At 41.8% G+C, this 14,882-nt stretch overlaps 42 non-coding genes and 24 pseudogenes across 42 annotated transcripts in view; all 66 read right to left on the bottom strand.

Annotated features, from left to right (window-relative positions):
• Positions 1-15: 15 nt before the first annotated feature.
• LOC134891378 (5S ribosomal RNA) lies at positions 16-134 on the bottom strand. Its single transcript, XR_010171455.1, has one exon. It is a non-coding gene; the product is annotated as a 5S ribosomal RNA (ribosomal RNA).
• A 107-nt stretch (positions 135-241) lies between these two features.
• LOC134884837 (5S ribosomal RNA) lies at positions 242-360 on the bottom strand. Its single transcript, XR_010168969.1, has one exon. It is a non-coding gene; the product is annotated as a 5S ribosomal RNA (ribosomal RNA).
• Positions 361-467: 107 nt separating this feature from the next.
• On the bottom strand, positions 468-586 carry LOC134892093 (5S ribosomal RNA; annotated as a pseudogene).
• Positions 587-693: 107 nt separating this feature from the next.
• On the bottom strand, positions 694-813 carry LOC134892717 (5S ribosomal RNA; annotated as a pseudogene).
• Positions 814-920: 107 nt separating this feature from the next.
• Positions 921-1,039, bottom strand: LOC134885655 (5S ribosomal RNA). The gene has a single exon (XR_010169765.1). It is a non-coding gene; the product is annotated as a 5S ribosomal RNA (ribosomal RNA).
• A 107-nt stretch (positions 1,040-1,146) lies between these two features.
• LOC135069776 (5S ribosomal RNA) lies at positions 1,147-1,265 on the bottom strand. The gene has a single exon (XR_010255958.1). It is a non-coding gene; the product is annotated as a 5S ribosomal RNA (ribosomal RNA).
• Positions 1,266-1,372: 107 nt separating this feature from the next.
• Positions 1,373-1,491, bottom strand: LOC135063443 (5S ribosomal RNA). Its single transcript, XR_010249775.1, has one exon. It is a non-coding gene; the product is annotated as a 5S ribosomal RNA (ribosomal RNA).
• Positions 1,492-1,599: 108 nt separating this feature from the next.
• On the bottom strand, positions 1,600-1,718 carry LOC135063845 (5S ribosomal RNA). The gene has a single exon (XR_010250167.1). It is a non-coding gene; the product is annotated as a 5S ribosomal RNA (ribosomal RNA).
• A 107-nt stretch (positions 1,719-1,825) lies between these two features.
• On the bottom strand, positions 1,826-1,944 carry LOC135064836 (5S ribosomal RNA). Its single transcript, XR_010251133.1, has one exon. It is a non-coding gene; the product is annotated as a 5S ribosomal RNA (ribosomal RNA).
• A 107-nt stretch (positions 1,945-2,051) lies between these two features.
• On the bottom strand, positions 2,052-2,170 carry LOC134891390 (5S ribosomal RNA). Its single transcript, XR_010171457.1, has one exon. It is a non-coding gene; the product is annotated as a 5S ribosomal RNA (ribosomal RNA).
• A 107-nt stretch (positions 2,171-2,277) lies between these two features.
• LOC134895923 (5S ribosomal RNA) lies at positions 2,278-2,397 on the bottom strand (annotated as a pseudogene).
• A 107-nt stretch (positions 2,398-2,504) lies between these two features.
• LOC134888392 (5S ribosomal RNA) lies at positions 2,505-2,623 on the bottom strand (annotated as a pseudogene).
• A 108-nt stretch (positions 2,624-2,731) lies between these two features.
• Positions 2,732-2,850, bottom strand: LOC134891403 (5S ribosomal RNA). The gene has a single exon (XR_010171459.1). It is a non-coding gene; the product is annotated as a 5S ribosomal RNA (ribosomal RNA).
• A 107-nt stretch (positions 2,851-2,957) lies between these two features.
• Positions 2,958-3,076, bottom strand: LOC134887332 (5S ribosomal RNA; annotated as a pseudogene).
• A 107-nt stretch (positions 3,077-3,183) lies between these two features.
• Positions 3,184-3,301, bottom strand: LOC134892281 (5S ribosomal RNA; annotated as a pseudogene).
• A 107-nt stretch (positions 3,302-3,408) lies between these two features.
• Positions 3,409-3,527, bottom strand: LOC135059416 (5S ribosomal RNA). The gene has a single exon (XR_010245819.1). It is a non-coding gene; the product is annotated as a 5S ribosomal RNA (ribosomal RNA).
• Positions 3,528-3,634: 107 nt separating this feature from the next.
• LOC134888016 (5S ribosomal RNA) lies at positions 3,635-3,753 on the bottom strand (annotated as a pseudogene).
• Positions 3,754-3,860: 107 nt separating this feature from the next.
• Positions 3,861-3,979, bottom strand: LOC134901877 (5S ribosomal RNA). The gene has a single exon (XR_010175353.1). It is a non-coding gene; the product is annotated as a 5S ribosomal RNA (ribosomal RNA).
• Positions 3,980-4,086: 107 nt separating this feature from the next.
• On the bottom strand, positions 4,087-4,205 carry LOC134885129 (5S ribosomal RNA). Its single transcript, XR_010169252.1, has one exon. It is a non-coding gene; the product is annotated as a 5S ribosomal RNA (ribosomal RNA).
• Positions 4,206-4,312: 107 nt separating this feature from the next.
• Positions 4,313-4,431, bottom strand: LOC134891414 (5S ribosomal RNA). The gene has a single exon (XR_010171460.1). It is a non-coding gene; the product is annotated as a 5S ribosomal RNA (ribosomal RNA).
• A 107-nt stretch (positions 4,432-4,538) lies between these two features.
• Positions 4,539-4,657, bottom strand: LOC135058702 (5S ribosomal RNA). The gene has a single exon (XR_010245126.1). It is a non-coding gene; the product is annotated as a 5S ribosomal RNA (ribosomal RNA).
• Positions 4,658-4,764: 107 nt separating this feature from the next.
• On the bottom strand, positions 4,765-4,883 carry LOC134893855 (5S ribosomal RNA; annotated as a pseudogene).
• A 107-nt stretch (positions 4,884-4,990) lies between these two features.
• On the bottom strand, positions 4,991-5,109 carry LOC135058341 (5S ribosomal RNA). The gene has a single exon (XR_010244772.1). It is a non-coding gene; the product is annotated as a 5S ribosomal RNA (ribosomal RNA).
• A 108-nt stretch (positions 5,110-5,217) lies between these two features.
• Positions 5,218-5,336, bottom strand: LOC135068279 (5S ribosomal RNA). Its single transcript, XR_010254483.1, has one exon. It is a non-coding gene; the product is annotated as a 5S ribosomal RNA (ribosomal RNA).
• A 107-nt stretch (positions 5,337-5,443) lies between these two features.
• On the bottom strand, positions 5,444-5,562 carry LOC135058342 (5S ribosomal RNA). Its single transcript, XR_010244773.1, has one exon. It is a non-coding gene; the product is annotated as a 5S ribosomal RNA (ribosomal RNA).
• A 108-nt stretch (positions 5,563-5,670) lies between these two features.
• On the bottom strand, positions 5,671-5,789 carry LOC134884359 (5S ribosomal RNA). The gene has a single exon (XR_010168509.1). It is a non-coding gene; the product is annotated as a 5S ribosomal RNA (ribosomal RNA).
• A 107-nt stretch (positions 5,790-5,896) lies between these two features.
• LOC134896538 (5S ribosomal RNA) lies at positions 5,897-6,015 on the bottom strand (annotated as a pseudogene).
• Positions 6,016-6,122: 107 nt separating this feature from the next.
• On the bottom strand, positions 6,123-6,241 carry LOC134891425 (5S ribosomal RNA). Its single transcript, XR_010171461.1, has one exon. It is a non-coding gene; the product is annotated as a 5S ribosomal RNA (ribosomal RNA).
• A 107-nt stretch (positions 6,242-6,348) lies between these two features.
• On the bottom strand, positions 6,349-6,467 carry LOC134893421 (5S ribosomal RNA; annotated as a pseudogene).
• A 107-nt stretch (positions 6,468-6,574) lies between these two features.
• Positions 6,575-6,693, bottom strand: LOC135069938 (5S ribosomal RNA). Its single transcript, XR_010256116.1, has one exon. It is a non-coding gene; the product is annotated as a 5S ribosomal RNA (ribosomal RNA).
• Positions 6,694-6,800: 107 nt separating this feature from the next.
• Positions 6,801-6,919, bottom strand: LOC134891436 (5S ribosomal RNA). Its single transcript, XR_010171462.1, has one exon. It is a non-coding gene; the product is annotated as a 5S ribosomal RNA (ribosomal RNA).
• A 107-nt stretch (positions 6,920-7,026) lies between these two features.
• Positions 7,027-7,145, bottom strand: LOC135069891 (5S ribosomal RNA). Its single transcript, XR_010256071.1, has one exon. It is a non-coding gene; the product is annotated as a 5S ribosomal RNA (ribosomal RNA).
• A 107-nt stretch (positions 7,146-7,252) lies between these two features.
• LOC134891448 (5S ribosomal RNA) lies at positions 7,253-7,371 on the bottom strand. Its single transcript, XR_010171463.1, has one exon. It is a non-coding gene; the product is annotated as a 5S ribosomal RNA (ribosomal RNA).
• Positions 7,372-7,478: 107 nt separating this feature from the next.
• LOC134894101 (5S ribosomal RNA) lies at positions 7,479-7,597 on the bottom strand (annotated as a pseudogene).
• Positions 7,598-7,704: 107 nt separating this feature from the next.
• Positions 7,705-7,824, bottom strand: LOC134893254 (5S ribosomal RNA; annotated as a pseudogene).
• Positions 7,825-7,931: 107 nt separating this feature from the next.
• LOC134901034 (5S ribosomal RNA) lies at positions 7,932-8,050 on the bottom strand. The gene has a single exon (XR_010174531.1). It is a non-coding gene; the product is annotated as a 5S ribosomal RNA (ribosomal RNA).
• A 214-nt stretch (positions 8,051-8,264) lies between these two features.
• On the bottom strand, positions 8,265-8,384 carry LOC134894215 (5S ribosomal RNA; annotated as a pseudogene).
• A 107-nt stretch (positions 8,385-8,491) lies between these two features.
• On the bottom strand, positions 8,492-8,610 carry LOC134891459 (5S ribosomal RNA). The gene has a single exon (XR_010171464.1). It is a non-coding gene; the product is annotated as a 5S ribosomal RNA (ribosomal RNA).
• A 107-nt stretch (positions 8,611-8,717) lies between these two features.
• Positions 8,718-8,836, bottom strand: LOC134891471 (5S ribosomal RNA). The gene has a single exon (XR_010171465.1). It is a non-coding gene; the product is annotated as a 5S ribosomal RNA (ribosomal RNA).
• A 107-nt stretch (positions 8,837-8,943) lies between these two features.
• On the bottom strand, positions 8,944-9,062 carry LOC135065178 (5S ribosomal RNA). Its single transcript, XR_010251465.1, has one exon. It is a non-coding gene; the product is annotated as a 5S ribosomal RNA (ribosomal RNA).
• A 107-nt stretch (positions 9,063-9,169) lies between these two features.
• On the bottom strand, positions 9,170-9,288 carry LOC134884796 (5S ribosomal RNA). Its single transcript, XR_010168930.1, has one exon. It is a non-coding gene; the product is annotated as a 5S ribosomal RNA (ribosomal RNA).
• Positions 9,289-9,395: 107 nt separating this feature from the next.
• Positions 9,396-9,514, bottom strand: LOC135058343 (5S ribosomal RNA). The gene has a single exon (XR_010244774.1). It is a non-coding gene; the product is annotated as a 5S ribosomal RNA (ribosomal RNA).
• Positions 9,515-9,621: 107 nt separating this feature from the next.
• Positions 9,622-9,740, bottom strand: LOC134891483 (5S ribosomal RNA). Its single transcript, XR_010171466.1, has one exon. It is a non-coding gene; the product is annotated as a 5S ribosomal RNA (ribosomal RNA).
• A 107-nt stretch (positions 9,741-9,847) lies between these two features.
• Positions 9,848-9,966, bottom strand: LOC134891494 (5S ribosomal RNA). Its single transcript, XR_010171467.1, has one exon. It is a non-coding gene; the product is annotated as a 5S ribosomal RNA (ribosomal RNA).
• Positions 9,967-10,075: 109 nt separating this feature from the next.
• On the bottom strand, positions 10,076-10,192 carry LOC134895006 (5S ribosomal RNA; annotated as a pseudogene).
• A 107-nt stretch (positions 10,193-10,299) lies between these two features.
• LOC134888896 (5S ribosomal RNA) lies at positions 10,300-10,418 on the bottom strand (annotated as a pseudogene).
• Positions 10,419-10,525: 107 nt separating this feature from the next.
• On the bottom strand, positions 10,526-10,644 carry LOC134891505 (5S ribosomal RNA). Its single transcript, XR_010171468.1, has one exon. It is a non-coding gene; the product is annotated as a 5S ribosomal RNA (ribosomal RNA).
• Positions 10,645-10,751: 107 nt separating this feature from the next.
• Positions 10,752-10,870, bottom strand: LOC134887522 (5S ribosomal RNA; annotated as a pseudogene).
• Positions 10,871-10,977: 107 nt separating this feature from the next.
• LOC135069939 (5S ribosomal RNA) lies at positions 10,978-11,096 on the bottom strand. Its single transcript, XR_010256117.1, has one exon. It is a non-coding gene; the product is annotated as a 5S ribosomal RNA (ribosomal RNA).
• A 107-nt stretch (positions 11,097-11,203) lies between these two features.
• On the bottom strand, positions 11,204-11,322 carry LOC135067685 (5S ribosomal RNA). The gene has a single exon (XR_010253896.1). It is a non-coding gene; the product is annotated as a 5S ribosomal RNA (ribosomal RNA).
• Positions 11,323-11,429: 107 nt separating this feature from the next.
• On the bottom strand, positions 11,430-11,548 carry LOC134892094 (5S ribosomal RNA; annotated as a pseudogene).
• Positions 11,549-11,655: 107 nt separating this feature from the next.
• On the bottom strand, positions 11,656-11,775 carry LOC134893406 (5S ribosomal RNA; annotated as a pseudogene).
• A 107-nt stretch (positions 11,776-11,882) lies between these two features.
• Positions 11,883-12,001, bottom strand: LOC134891517 (5S ribosomal RNA). Its single transcript, XR_010171470.1, has one exon. It is a non-coding gene; the product is annotated as a 5S ribosomal RNA (ribosomal RNA).
• A 107-nt stretch (positions 12,002-12,108) lies between these two features.
• LOC134884838 (5S ribosomal RNA) lies at positions 12,109-12,227 on the bottom strand. Its single transcript, XR_010168970.1, has one exon. It is a non-coding gene; the product is annotated as a 5S ribosomal RNA (ribosomal RNA).
• A 107-nt stretch (positions 12,228-12,334) lies between these two features.
• Positions 12,335-12,453, bottom strand: LOC134892095 (5S ribosomal RNA; annotated as a pseudogene).
• Positions 12,454-12,560: 107 nt separating this feature from the next.
• LOC134887523 (5S ribosomal RNA) lies at positions 12,561-12,679 on the bottom strand (annotated as a pseudogene).
• Positions 12,680-12,786: 107 nt separating this feature from the next.
• LOC135069940 (5S ribosomal RNA) lies at positions 12,787-12,905 on the bottom strand. Its single transcript, XR_010256118.1, has one exon. It is a non-coding gene; the product is annotated as a 5S ribosomal RNA (ribosomal RNA).
• Positions 12,906-13,012: 107 nt separating this feature from the next.
• Positions 13,013-13,131, bottom strand: LOC135067686 (5S ribosomal RNA). The gene has a single exon (XR_010253897.1). It is a non-coding gene; the product is annotated as a 5S ribosomal RNA (ribosomal RNA).
• A 107-nt stretch (positions 13,132-13,238) lies between these two features.
• Positions 13,239-13,357, bottom strand: LOC134892096 (5S ribosomal RNA; annotated as a pseudogene).
• A 107-nt stretch (positions 13,358-13,464) lies between these two features.
• LOC134893408 (5S ribosomal RNA) lies at positions 13,465-13,584 on the bottom strand (annotated as a pseudogene).
• A 107-nt stretch (positions 13,585-13,691) lies between these two features.
• LOC134891530 (5S ribosomal RNA) lies at positions 13,692-13,810 on the bottom strand. The gene has a single exon (XR_010171471.1). It is a non-coding gene; the product is annotated as a 5S ribosomal RNA (ribosomal RNA).
• A 107-nt stretch (positions 13,811-13,917) lies between these two features.
• LOC134884839 (5S ribosomal RNA) lies at positions 13,918-14,036 on the bottom strand. Its single transcript, XR_010168971.1, has one exon. It is a non-coding gene; the product is annotated as a 5S ribosomal RNA (ribosomal RNA).
• Positions 14,037-14,143: 107 nt separating this feature from the next.
• Positions 14,144-14,262, bottom strand: LOC134895601 (5S ribosomal RNA; annotated as a pseudogene).
• Positions 14,263-14,369: 107 nt separating this feature from the next.
• Positions 14,370-14,489, bottom strand: LOC134892718 (5S ribosomal RNA; annotated as a pseudogene).
• Positions 14,490-14,596: 107 nt separating this feature from the next.
• LOC134885960 (5S ribosomal RNA) lies at positions 14,597-14,716 on the bottom strand. Its single transcript, XR_010170060.1, has one exon. It is a non-coding gene; the product is annotated as a 5S ribosomal RNA (ribosomal RNA).
• A 107-nt stretch (positions 14,717-14,823) lies between these two features.
• Positions 14,824-14,882, bottom strand: part of LOC135064958 (5S ribosomal RNA) — a 119-nt gene continuing 60 nt past the window's right edge. The window contains exon 1 of the ribosomal RNA XR_010251254.1: positions 14,824-14,882. This exon is cut by the window's right edge and continues 60 nt beyond it. This is a non-coding gene — a ribosomal RNA (5S ribosomal RNA).

Genomic DNA, 14,882 nt, shown 5'->3' on the forward strand with positions numbered 1-14,882 from the left:
TTGGCAGTATATAGATATCTACAGCACCTTGTATTCCCAGGTGGTCTCCCATCCAAGTACTAACCAGGCCCAACACTGCTTAGCTTCCAAGATCAGATGAGATTGGGCGTATCCAGTGTGGTGTGGCTGTAGATGAGCTTTGCGGTTTCTGTTAGTACTTTTCTACTTCTAACTACTGGTTCATAAATGAATACGTTGGAAAATGGAATGCATCAACAGAACGGTGTTGGCAGTATAAAAATATCTACAGCACCTTGTATTCCCAGGTGGTATCCCATCCAAGTACTAACCAGGCCCAACACTGCTTAGCTTCCAAGATCAGATGAGAGTGGGCGTATCCAGTGTGGTGTGGCTGTAGATGAGCTTTGTGGTTTCTGTTAGACATTTTCTACTTCTAACTACTGGTTCATAAATGAATACGTTTGAAAATGGAATGCATCAACAGAACGGTGTTGGCAGTATAAAAATATCTACAGCACCTTGTATTCCCAGGTGGTCTCCCATCCAAGTACTAACCAGGCTCAACACTGCTTATCTTTCTAGATCAGATGAGATTGGGCGTATCCAGTGTGGTGTGGCTGTAGATGAGCTCTGTGGTTTCTGTTAGAACTTTTCTACTTCTAACTACTGGTTCATAAATGAATACGTTTGAAAATGGAATGCATCAACAGAACGGTGTTGGCAGTATAAAAATATCTACACCACCTATGTATTCCCAGGTGGTCTCCCATCCAAGTACTAACCAGGCCCAACACTGCTTAGCTTCCAAGATCAGATGAGAGTGGGCGTATCCAGTGTGGTGTGGCTGTAGATGACCTTTGTGGTTTCTGTTTGAACTTTTCTACTTCTAACTACTGGTTCATAAATGAATACATTTGAAAATTGAATGCATCAACAGAACGGTGTTGGCAGTATAAAAGTATCTACATCACCTTGTATTCCCAGGTGGTCTCCCATCCAAGTACTAACTAGGCCCAACACTGCTTAGCCTCCAAGATCAGATGAGATTGGGCGTATCCAGTGTGGTGTGGCTGTAGATGAGCTTTATGGTTTCTGTTAGAACTTTTCTACTTCTAACTACTGGTTCATAAATGAATACGTTTGAAAATGGAATGCATCAACAGAACGGTGTTGGTAGTATAAAAATATCTACAGCACCTTGTATTCCCAGGTGGTCTCCCATCCAAGTACTAACCAGGCCCAACACTGCTTAGCTTCCAAGATCAGATGAGATTGGGTGTATCCAGTGTGGTGTGGCTGTAGATGAGCTTTATGGTTTCTGTTAGAACTTTTCTACTTCTAACTACTGGTTCATAAATTAATACGTTTGAAAATGGAATGCATCAACAGAACGGTGTTGGCAGTATAAAAATATCTACAGCACCTTGTATTCCCAGGTGGTCTCCCATCAAAGTACTAACCAGGCCCAGCACTGCTTAGCTTCCAAGATCAGATGAGATTGGGCGTATCCAGTATGGTGTGGCTGTAGATGAGCTTTGTGGTTTCTGTTTGAACTTTTCTACTTCTAACTACTGGTTCATAAATGAATACGTTTGAAAATGGAATGCATCAACAGAACGGTGTTGGCAGTATAAAAAATATCTACAGCACCTTGTATTCCCAGGTGGTCTCCCATCCAAGTACTAACCAGGCCCAATACTGCTTAGCTTCCAAGATCAGATGAGATTGGGCGTATCCAGTGTGGTGTGGCTGTAGATGAGCTTTGTGGTTTCTGTTAGAACTTTTCTACTTGTAACTACTGGTTCATAAATGAATACGTTTGAAAATGGAATGCATCAACAGAACGGTGTAGGCAGTATAAAAATATCTACAGCACCTTGTATTCCCAGGTGGTCTCCCATCCAAGTACTAACCAGGCCCAACACTGCTTAGTTTCCAAGATCAGATGAGATTGGGCGTATCCAGTGTGGTGTGGCTGTAGATGAACTTGGTGGTTTCTGTTAGAACTTTTCTACTTCTAACTACTGGTTCATAAATGAATACATTTTAAAATGGAATGCATCAACAGAACGGTGTTGGCAGTATAAAATTATCTACAGCACCTTGTATTCCCAGGTGGTCTCCCATCCAAGTACTAACCAGGCCCAACACTGCTTAGCTTCCAAGATCAGATGAGATTGGGCGTATCCAGTGTGGTGTGGCTGTAGATGAGCTTTGTGGTTTCTGTTAGAACTTTTCTACTTCTAACTACTGGTTCATAAATGAATACGTTTGAAAATGGAATGCATCAACAGAACGGTGTTGGCAGTATAAAAATATTTACAGCACCTATGTATTTCCAGGTGGTCTCCCATCCAAGTACTAACCAGGCCCAACACTGCTTAGCTTCCAAGATCAGATGAGATTGGGCATATCCAGTGTGCTGTGGCTGTAGAAGAGCTTTATGGTTTCTGTTAGTACTTTTCTACTTCTAACTACTGGTTCATAAATGAATACGTTTGAAAATGGAATGCATCAACAGAACGGTGTTGGCAGTATAAAAATATCTACAGCACCTTGTATTCCCAGGTGGTCTCATATCCAAGTACTAACTAGGCCCAACACTGCTTAGCTTCCAAGATCAGATGAGATTGGGCGTATCCAGTGTGGTGTGGCTGTAGATGAGCTTTGTGGTTTCTGTTAGAACTTTTCTACTTCTAACTACTGGTTCATAAATGAATACATTTGAAAATAGAATGCATCAACAGAACCTGTGTTGGCAGTATAAAAATATCTACAGCACCTTGTATTCCCAGGTGGTCTCCCATCCAAGTACTAACCAGGCCCAACACTGCTTAGCTTCCAAGATCAGATGAGATTGGGCGTATCCAGTGTGGTGTGGCTGTAGATGAGCTTTATGGTTTCTGTTAGAACTTTTCTACTTCTAACTACTGGTTCATAAACGAATACGTTTAAAAATGGAATGCATCAACAGAACGGTGTTGGCAGTATAAAAATATCTACAGCACCTTGTATTCCCAGGTGGTCTCCCATCCAAGTACTAACCAGGCCCAACACTGCTTAGCTTCCAAGATCAGATGAGATTGAGCGTATCCAGTCTGGTGTTGCTGTAGATGAACTTACTGGTTTCTGTTAGAACTTTTCTACTTCTAACTACTGGTTCATAAATGAATACGTTTGAAAATGGAATGCATCAACAGAACGGTGTTGGTAGTATAAAAATATCTACAGCACCTTGTATTCCAGGTGGTCTCCCATCCAAGTACTAACCAGTCCCAACACTGCTTAGCTTCCAAGATCAGATGAGATTGGGCGTATCCAGTGTGGTGTGGCTGTAGATGAGCTTTATGGTTTCTGTTAGAACTTTTCTACTTCTAACTACTGGTTCATAAACGAATACGTTTGAAAATGGAATGCATCAACAGAACGGTGTTGGCAGTATAAAAATATCTACAGCACCTTGTATTCCCAGGTGGTCTCCCATCCAAGTACTAACCAGGCCCAACACTGCTTAGCTTCCAAGATCAGATGAGATTGGGCGTATTCAGTGTGGTGTTGCTGTAGATGAATTTTCTGGTTTCTGTTAGAACTTTTCTACTTCTAACTAATGGTTCATAAATGAATACGTTTTAAAATGGAATGCATCAACAGAACGGTGTTGGCAGTATAAAAATATCAACAGCACCTTGTATTCCCAGGTGGTCTCCCATCCAAGTACTAACCAGGCCCAACACTGCTTTGCTTCCAAGATCAGATGAGATTGGGCGTATCCAGTGTGGTGTGGATGTAGATGAGCTTTGTGGTTTCTGTTAGAACTTTTCTACTTCTAACTACTGGTTCATAAATGAATACGTTTGAAAATGGAATGCATCAACAGAACGGTGTTGGCAGGATAAAAATATCTACAGCACCTTGCATTCCCAGGTGGTCTCCCATCCAAGTACTAACCAGGCCCAACACTGCTTAGCTTCCAAGATCAGATGAGATTGGGCGTATCCAGTGTGGTGTGGCTGTAGATGAGCTTTGTGGTTTCTGTTTGAACTTTTCTACTTCTAACTACTGGTTCATAAATGAATACGTTTTAAAATGGAATGCATCAACAGAACGGTGTTGGCAGTATAAAATTATCTACAGCACCTTGTATTCCGAGGTGGTCTCCCATCCAAGTACTAACCAGGCCCAACACTGCTTAGCTTTCAAGATCAGATGAGATTGGGCGTATCCAATGTGGTGTGGCTGTAGATGAGCTTTATGGTTTGTGTTAGAACTTTTCTACTTCTAACTACTGGTTCATAAATGAATACGTTTGAAAATGGAATGCATCAACAGAACGGTGTTGGCAGTATAAAAATATCTACAGCACCTTGTATTCCCAGGTGGTCTCCCATCCAAGTACTAACCAGGCCCAACACTGCTTAGCTTCCAAGATCAGATGAGATTGGGCGTATCCAGTGTGGTGTGGCTGTAGATGAGCTTGGCGGTTTCTGTTAGAACTTTTCTACTTCTAACTACTGGTTCATAAATGAATACGTTTGAAAATGGAATGCATCAACAGAACGGTGTTGGCAGTATAAAAATATCTACAGCACCTTGTATTCCCAGGTGGTCTCCCATCCAAGTACTAACCAGGCCCAACACTGCTTAGCTTCCAAGATCAGATGAGATTGGGCGAATCCAGTGTGGTGTGGCTGTAGATGAACTTTGTGGTTTCTGTTAGAACTTTTCTACTTCTAACTACTGGTTCATAAATGAATACATTTTAAAATGGAATGCATCAACAGAACGGTGTTGGCAGTATAAAATTATCTACAGCACCTTGTATTCCCAGGTGGTCTCCCATCCAAGTACTAACCAGACCCAACACTGCTTAGCTTCCAAGATCAGATGAGCTTGGCCGTATCCAGTGTGGTGTGGTTGTAGATGAGCTTTATGGTTTCTGTTAGAACTTTTCTACTTCTAACTACTGGTTCATAAATGAATACGTCTGAAAATGGAATGCATCAACAGAACGGTGTTGGCAGTATAAAAATATCTACAGCACCTTGTATTCCCAGGTGGTCTCCCATCAAAGTACTAACCAGGCCCAGCACTGCTTAGCTTCCAAGATCAGATGAGATTGGGCGTATCCAGTGTGGTGTGGCTGTAGATGAGCTTTGTGGTTTCTGTTTGAACTTTTCTACTTCTAACTACTGGTTCATAAATGAATACGTTTGAAAATGGAATGCATCAACAGAACGGTGTTGGCAGTATAAAAAATATCTACAGCACCTCGTATTCCCAGGTGGTCTCCCATCCAAGTACCAACCAGGCCCAATACTGCTTAGCTTCCAAGATCAGATGAGATTGGGCGTATCCAGTGTGGTGTGGCTGTAGATGAGCTTTGTGGTTTCTGTTAGAACTTTTCTACTTGTAACTACTGGTTCATAAATGAATACGTTTGAAAATGGAATGCATCAACAGAACGGTATAGGCAGTATAAAAATATCTACAGCACCTTGTATTCCCAGGTGGTCTCCCATCAAAGTACTAACCAGGCCCAGCACTGCTTAGCTTCCAAGATCAGATGAGATTGGGCGTATCCAGTGTGGTGTGGCTGTAGATGAGCTTTGTGGTTTCTGTTTGAACTTTTCTACTTCTAACTACTGGTTCATAAATGAATACGTTTGAAAATGGAATGCATCAACAGAACGGTGTTGGCAGTATAAAAAATATCTACAGCACCTCGTATTCCCAGGTGGTCTCCCATCCAAGTACCAACCAGGCCCAATACTGCTTAGCTTCCAAGATCAGATGAGATTGGGCGTATCCAGTGTGGTGTGGCTGTAAATGAGCTTTGTGGTTTCTGTTTGAACTTTTCTACTTCTAACTACTGGTTCATAAATGAATACATTTGAAAATTGAATGCATCAACAGAACGGTGTTGGAAGTATAAAAATGTCTACAGCACCTTGTATTACCAGGTGGTCTCCCATCCAAGTACTAACCAGGCCTAACACTGCTTAGCTTCCAAGATCAGAGGAGATTATGAGTATCCAGTGTGGTGTGGCTGTAGATGAGCTTTGTGGTTTCTGTTAGAACTTTTCTACTTCTAACTACTGGTTCATAAATGAATACGTTTGAAAATGGAATGCATCAACAGAACGGTGTTGGCAGTATAAAAATATCTACAGCACCTTGTATTCCCAGGTGGTCTCCCATCCAAGTACTAACCAGGCCCAACACTGCTTAGCTTCCAAGATCAGATGAGATTGGGCGTATCCAGTGTGGTGTGGCTGTAGATGAGCTTTGTGGTTTCTGTTAGAACTTTTCTACTTCTAACTACTGGTTCATAAATGAATACGTTTGAAAATGGAATGCATCAACAGAACGGTGTTGGCAGTATAAAAATATCTACAGCACTTTGTATTCCCAGGTGGTCTCCCATCCAAGTACTAACCAGGCCCACCACTGCTTAGCTTCCAAGATGAGATGAGATTGGGCGTATCCAGTGTGGTGTGGCTGTAGATGAGCTTTGTGGTTTCTGTTAGAACTTTTCTACTTCTAACTACTGGTTCATAAATGAATACGTTTGAAAATGGAATGCATCAACAGAACGGTGTTGGCAGTATAAAATTATCTACAGCACCTTGTATTCCCAGGTGGTCTCCCATCCAAGTACTAACCAGGCCCAACACTGCTTTGCTTCCAAGATCAGATGAGATTGGGCATATCCAGTGTGGTGTGGCTGTAGAAGAGCTTTATGGTTTCTGTTAGTACTTTTCTACTTCTAACTACTGGTTCATAAATGAATACATTTGAAAATGGAATGCATCAACAGAACGGTGTTGGCAGTATAAAAATATCTACAGCACCTTGTATTCCCAGGTGGTCTCCCATCCAAGTACTAACCAGGCCCAACACTGCTTAGCTTCCAAGATCAGATGAGATTGGGCGTATCCAGTGTGGTGTGGCTGTAGATGAGCTTTGTGGTTTCTGTTAGAACTTTTCTACTTCTAACTACTGGTTCATAAATGAATACGTTTGAAAATGGAATGCATCAACAGAACGGTGTTGGCAGTATAAAAATATCTACAGCACCTTGTATTCCCAGGTGGTCTCCCATCCAAGTACTAACCAGGCCCAACACTGCTTAGCTTCCAAGATCAGATGAGATTGGGTGTATCCAGTGTGGTGTGGCTGTAGATGAGCTTTGTGGTTTCTGTTAGAACTTTTCTACTTCTAACTACTGGTTCATAAATGAATACGTTTGAAAATGGAATGCATCAACAGAACAGTGTTGGCAGTATATAAATATCTACAGCACCTTGTATTCCCAGGTGGTCTCCCATCCAAGTACTAACCAGGCCCAACACTGCTTAGCTTCCAAGATCAGATGAGATTGGGCGTATCCAGTGTGGTGTGGCTGTAGATGAGCTTTGTGGTTTCTGTTAGAACTTTTCTACTTCTAACTACTGGTTCATAAATGAATACGTTTGACAATGGAATGCATCAACAGAACGGTGTTGGCAGTATAAAAATATCTACAGCACCTTGTATTCCCAGGTGGTATCCCATCCAAGTACTAACCAGGCCCAACACTGCTTAGCTTCCAAGATCAGATGATAGTGGGCATATCCAGTGTGGTGTGGCTGTAGATGAGCTTTGTGGTTTCTGTTAGACATTTTCTACTTCTAACTACTGGTTCATAAATGAATACGTTTGAAAATGGAATGCATCAACAGAACGGTGTTGGCAGTATAAAAATATCTACACCACCTATGTATTCCCAGGTGGTCTCCCATCAAAGTACTAACCAGGCCCAACACTGCTTAGCTTCCAAGATCAGATGAGAGTGGGCGTATCCAGTGTGGTGTGGCTGTAGATGAGCTTTGTGGTTTCTGTTTGAACTTTTCTACTTCTAACTACTGGTTCATAAATGAATACATTTGAAAATTGAATGCATCAACAGAACGGTGTTGGCAGTATAAAAGTATCTACAGCACCTTGTATTCCCAGGTGGTCTCCCATCCAAGTACTAAAAAGGCCCAACACTGCTTAGCTTCCAAGATCAGATGAGATTGGGCGTATCCAGTGTGGTGTGGCTGTAGATGAGCATTACGGTTTCTGTTAGAACTTTTCTACTTCTAACTACTGGTTCATAAATGAATACGTTTGAAAATGGAATGCATCAACAGAACGGTGTTGGCAGTATAAAAATATTTACAGCACCTATGTATTCCCAGGTGGTCTCCCATCCAAGTACTAACCAGGCCCAACACTGCTTAGCTTCCAAGATCAGATGAGATTGGGCATATCCAGTGTGGTATTTACAGCACCTATGTATTCCCAGGTGGTCTCCCATCCAAGTACTAACCAGGCCCAACACTGCTTAGCTTCCAAGATTAGATGAGATTGGGCATATCCAGTGTGGTGTGGCTGTAGAAGAGCTTTATGGTTTCTGTTAGTACTTTTCTACTTCTAACTACTGGTTCATAAATGAATACGTTTGAAAATGGAATGCATCAACAGAACGGTGTTGGCAGTATAAAAATATCTACAGCACCTTGTATTCCCAGGTGGTCTCCCATCCAAGTACTAACCAGGCCCAACACTGCTTAGCTTCCAAGATCAGATGAGATTGGGCGTATCCAGTGTGGTGTGGCTGTAGATAAGCTTTGTGGTTTCTGTTAGAACTTTTCTACTTCTAACTACTGGTTCATAAATGAATACGTTTTAAAATGGAATGCATCAACAGAACGGTGTTGGCAGTATAAAAATATCTACAGCACCTTGTATTCCCAGGTGGTCTCCCATCCAAGTACTAACCAGGCCCAACACTGCTTAGCTTCCAAGATCAGATGAGATTGGGCGTATCCAGTGTGGTGTGGCTGTAGATGAGCTTTGCGGTTTCTGTTAGAACTTTTCTACTTCTAACTACTGGTTCATAAATGAATACATTTGAAAATGGAATGCATCAACAGAACGGTGTTGGCAGTATAAAAATATCTACAGCACCTTGTATTCCCAGGTGGTCTCCCATCCAAGTACTAACCAGGCCCAACACTGCTTAGCTTCCAAGATCAGATGAGATTGGGCGAATCCAGTGTAGTGTGGCTGTAGATGAACTTTGTGGTTTCTGTTAGAACTTTTCTACTTCTAACTACTGGTTCATAAATGAATACATTTTAAAATGGAATGCATCAACAGAACGGTGTTGGCAGTATAAAATTATCTACAGCACCTTGTATTCCCAGGTGGTCTCCCATCCAAGTACTAACCAGACCCAACACTGCTTAGCTTCCAAGATCAGATGAGCTTGGGCGTATCCAGTGTGGTGTGGCTGTAGATGAGCTTTATGGTTTCTGTTAGAACTTTTCTACTTCTAACTACTGGTTCATAAATGAATACGTTTGAAAATGGAATGCATCAACAGAACGGTGTTGGCAGTATAAAAATATCTACAGCACCTTGTATTCCCAGGTGGTCTCCCATCAAAGTACTAACCAGGCCCAGCACTGCTTAGCTTCCAAGATCAGATGAGATTGGGCGTATCCAGTGTGGTGTGGCTGTAGATGAGCTTTGTGGTTTCTGTTTGAACTTTTCTACTTCTAACTACTGGTTCATAAATGAATACGTTTGAAAATGGAATGCATCAACAGAACGGTGTTGGCAGTATAAAAATATCTACAGCACCTTGTATTCCCAGGTGGTCTCCCATCCAAGTACTAACCAGGCCCAACACTGCTTAGCTTCCAAGATCAGATGAGATTGGGCGTATCCAGTGTGGTGTGGCTGTAGATGAGCTTTGTGGTTTCTGTTAGAACTTTTCTACTTGTAACTACTGGTTCATAAATGAATACGTTTGAAAATGGAATGCATCAACAGAACGGTGTAGGCAGTATAAAAATATCTACAGCACCTTGTATTCCCAGGTGGTCTCCCATCCAAGTACTAACCAGGCCCAACACTGCTTAGCTTCCAAGATCAGATGAGATTGGGCGTATCCAGTGTGGTGTGGCTGTAGATGAACTTGGTGGTTTCTGTTAGAACTTTTCTACTTCTAACTACTGGTTCATAAATGAATACATTTTAAAATGGAATGCATCAACAGAATGGTGTTGGCAGTATAAAATTATCTTTAGCACCTTGTATTCCCAGGTGGTCTCCCATCCAAGTACTAACCAGGCCCAATACTGCTTAGCTTCCAAGATCAGATGAGATTGGGCGTATCCAGTGTGGTGTGGCTGTAAATGAGCTTTGTGGTTTCTGTTTGAACTTTTCTACTTCTAACTACTGGTTCATAAATGAATACATTTGAAAATTGAATGCATCAACAGAACGGTGTTGGAAGTATAAAAATATCTACAGCACCTTGTATTCCCAGGTGGTCTCCCATCCAAGTACTAACCAGGCCCAACACTGCTTAGCTTCCAAGATCAGATAATATTGGGCGTATCCAGTGTGGTGTGGCTGTAGATGAGCTTTATGGTTTCTGTTAGAACTTTTCTACTTCTAACTACTGGTTCATAAATGAATACGTTTGAAAATGGAATGCATCAACAGAACGGTGTTGGCAGTATAAAAATATCTACAGCACCTTGTATTCCCAGGTGGTCTCCCATCCAAGTACTAACCAGGCCCAACACTGCTTAGCTTCCAAGATCAGATGAGATTGGGCGTATCCAGTGTGGTGTGGCTGTAGATGAGCTTTGTGGTTTCTGTTAGAACTTTTCTACTTCTAACTACTGGTTCATAAATGAATACGTTTGAAAATGGAATGCATCAACAGAACGGTGTTGGCAGTATAAAAATATCTACAGCACTTTGTATTCCCAGGTGGTCTCCCATCCAAGTACTAACAAGGCCCAACACTGCTTAGCTTCCAAGATGAGATGAGATTGGGCGTATCCAGTGTGGTGTGGCTGTAGATGAGCTTTGTGGTTTCTGTTAGAACTTTTCTACTTCTAACTACTGGTTCATAAATTAATACGTTTGAAAATGGAATGCATCAACAGAACGGTGTTGGCAGTATAAAATTATCTACAGCACCTTGTATTCCCAGGTGGTCTCCCATCCAAGTACTAACCAGGCCCAACACTGCTTTGCTTCCAAGATCAGATGAGATTGGGCATATCCAGTGTGGTGTGGCTGTAGAAGAGCTTTATGGTTTCTGTTAGTACTTTTCTACTTCTAACTACTGGTTCATAAATGAATACGTTTGAAAATGGAATGCATCAACAGAACAGTGTTGGCAGTATATAAATATCTACAGCACCTTGTATTCCCAGGTGGTCTCCCATCCAAGTACTAACCAGGCCCAACACTGCTTAGCTTCCAAGATCAGATGAGAGTGGGCGTATCCAGTGTGGTGTGGCTGTAGATGAGCTTTGTGGTTTCTGTTAGACATTTTCTACTTCTAACTACTGGTTCATAAATGAATACGTTTGAAAATGGAATGCATCAACAGAACGGTGTTGGCAGTATAAAAATATCTACAGCACCTTGTATTCCCAGGTGGTCTCCCATCCAAGTACTAACCAGGCTCAACACTGCTTATCTTTCTAGATCAGATGAGATTGGGCGTATCCAGTGTGGTGTGGCTGTAGATGAGCTTTGCGGTTTCTGTTAGAACTTTTCTACTTCTAACTACTGGTTCATAAATGAATACGTTTGAAAATGGAATGCATCAACAGAACGGTGTTGGCAGTATAAAAATATCTACACCACCTATGTATTCCCAGGTGGTCTCCCATCCAAGTACTAACCAGGCCCAACACTGCTTAGCTTCCAAGATCAGATGAGAGTGGGCGTATACAGTGTGGTGTGGCTGTAGATGAGCTTTGTGGTTTCTGTTAGAACTTTTCTACTTCTAACTACTGGTTCATAAATGAATACGTTTGAAAATGGAATGCATCAACAGAACTGTGTTGGCAGTATATAAATATCTACAGCACCTTGTATTCCCAGGTGGTCTCCCATCCAAGTACTAACCAGGCCCAACACTGCTTAGCTTCCAAGATCAGATGAGATTGGGCGTATCCAGTGTGGTGTGGCTGTAGATGAGCTTTGTGGTTTCTGTTAGAACTTTTCTACTTCTAACTACTGGTTCATAAATGAATACGTTTGAAAATGGAATGCATCAACAGAACGGTGTTGGCAGTATAAAAATATCTACAGCACCTTGTATTCCCAGGTGGTATCCCATCCAAGTACTAACCAGGCCCAACACTGCTTAGCTTCCAAGATCAGATGAGAGTGGGCGTATCCAGTGTGGTGTGGCTGTAGATGAGCTTTGTGGTTTCTGTTAGACATTTTCTACTTCTAACTACTGGTTCATAAATGAATACGTTTGAAAATGGAATGCATCAACAGAACGGTGTTGGCAGTATAAAAATATCTACAGCACCTTGTATTCCCAGGTGGTCTCCCATCCAAGTACTAACCAGGCTCAACACTGCTTATCTTTCTAGATCAGATGAGATTGGGCGTATCCAGTGTGGTGTGGCTGTAGATGAGCTTTGTGGTTTCTGTTAGAACTTTTCTACTTCTAACTACTGGTTCATAAATGAATACGTTTGAAAATGGAATGCATCAACAGAACGGTGTTGGCAGTATAAAAATATCTACAGCACTTTGTATTCCCAGGTGGTCTCCCATCCAAGTACTAACAAGGCCCAACACTGCTTAGCTTCCAAGATGAGATGAGATTGGGCGTATCCAGTGTGGTGTGGCTGTAGATGAGCTTTGTGGTTTCTGTTAGAACTTTTCTACTTCTAACTACTGGTTCATAAATTAATACGTTTGAAAATGGAATGCATCAACAGAACGGTGTTGGCAGTATAAAATTATCTACAGCACCTTGTATTCCCAGGTGGTCTCCCATCCAAGTACTAACCAGGCCCAACACTGCTTTGCTTCCAAGATCAGATGAGATTGGGCATATCCAGTGTGGTGTGGCTGTAGAAGAGCTTTATGGTTTCTGTTAGTACTTTTCTACTTCTAACTACTGGTTCATAAATGAATACGTTTGAAAATGGAATGCATCAACAGAACAGTGTTGGCAGTATATAAATATCTACAGCACCTTGTATTCCCAGGTGGTCTCCCATCCAAGTACTAACCAGGCCCAACACTGCTTAGCTTCCAAGATCAGATGAGAGTGGGCGTATCCAGTGTGGTGTGGCTGTAGATGAGCTTTGTGGTTTCTGTTAGACATTTTCTACTTCTAACTACTGGTTCATAAATGAATACGTTTGAAAATGGAATGCATCAACAGAACGGTGTTGGCAGTATAAAAATATCTACAGCACCTTGTATTCCCAGGTGGTCTCCCATCCAAGTACTAACCAGGCTCAACACTGCTTATCTTTCTAGATCAGATGAGATTGGGCGTATCCAGTGTGGTGTGGCTGTAGATGAGCTTTGCGGTTTCTGTTAGAACTTTTCTACTTCTAACTACTGGTTCATAAATGAATACGTTTGAAAATGGAATGCATCAACAGAACGGTGTTGGCAGTATAAAAATATCTACACCACCTATGTATTCCCAGGTGGTCTCCCATCCAAGTACTAACCAGGCCCAACACTGCTTAGCTTCCAAGATCAGATGAGAGTGGGCGTATACAGTGTGGTGTGGCTGTAGATGAGCTTTGTGGTTTCTGTTAGAACTTTTCTACTTCTAACTACTGGTTCATAAATGAATACGTTTGAAAATGGAATGCATCAACAGAACTGTGTTGGCAGTATATAAATATCTACAGCACCTTGTATTCCCAGGTGGTCTCCCATCCAAGTACTAACCAGGCCCAACACTGCTTAGCTTCCAAGATCAGATGAGATTGGGCGTATCCAGTGTGGTGTGGCTGTAGATGAGCTTTGTGGTTTCTGTTAGAACTTTTCTACTTCTAACTACTGGTTCATAAATGAATACGTTTGAAAATGGAATGCATCAACAGAACGGTGTTGGCAGTATAAAAATATCTACAGCACCTTGTATTCCCAGGTGGTATCCCATCCAAGTACTAACCAGGCCCAACACTGCTTAGCTTCCAAGATCAGATGAGAGTGGGCGTATCCAGTGTGGTGTGGCTGTAGATGAGCTTTGTGGTTTCTGTTAGACATTTTCTACTTCTAACTACTGGTTCATAAATGAATACGTTTGAAAATGGAATGCATCAACAGAACGGTGTTGGCAGTATAAAAATATCTACAGCACCTTGTATTCCCAGGTGGTCTCCCATCCAAGTACTAACCAGGCTGAACACTGCTTATCTTTCTAGATCAGATGAGATTGGGCGTATCCAGTGTGGTGTGGCTGTAGATGAGCTTTGTGGTTTCTGTTAGAACTTTTCTACTTCTAACTACTGGTTCATAAATGAATACGTTTGAAAATGGAATGCATCAACAGAACGGTGTTGGCAGTATAAAAATATCTACACCACCTATGTATTCCCAGGTGGTCTCCCATCCAAGTACTAACCAGGCCCAACACTGCTTAGCTTCCAAGATCAGATGAGAGTGGGCGTATCCAGTGTGGTGTGGCTGTAGATGAGCTTTGTGGTTTCTGTTTGAACTTTTCTACTTCTAACTACTGGTTCATAAATGAATACATTTGAAAATGGAATGCATCAACAGAACGGTGTTGGCAGTATAAAAATATCTACACCACCTATGTATTCCCAGGTGGTCTCCCATCCAAGTACTAACCAGGCCCAACACTGCTTAGCTTCCAAGATCAGATGAGATTGGGCGTATCCAGTGTGGTGTGGCTGTAGATGAGCTTTATGGTTTCTGTTAGAACTTTTCTACTTCTAACTACTGGTTCATAAATGAATACGTTTGAAAATGGAATACATCAACAGAACGGTGTTGGTAGTATAAAAATATCTACATCACCTTGTATTCCCAGGTGGTCTCCCATCCAAGTACTAACCAGGCCCAAC

The sequence above is a fragment of the Pseudophryne corroboree genome, chromosome 3, assembly GCF_028390025.1.
Source record: "Pseudophryne corroboree isolate aPseCor3 chromosome 3, aPseCor3.hap2, whole genome shotgun sequence".
Classification (NCBI taxonomy): Eukaryota; Metazoa; Chordata; class Amphibia; order Anura; family Myobatrachidae; genus Pseudophryne; species Pseudophryne corroboree.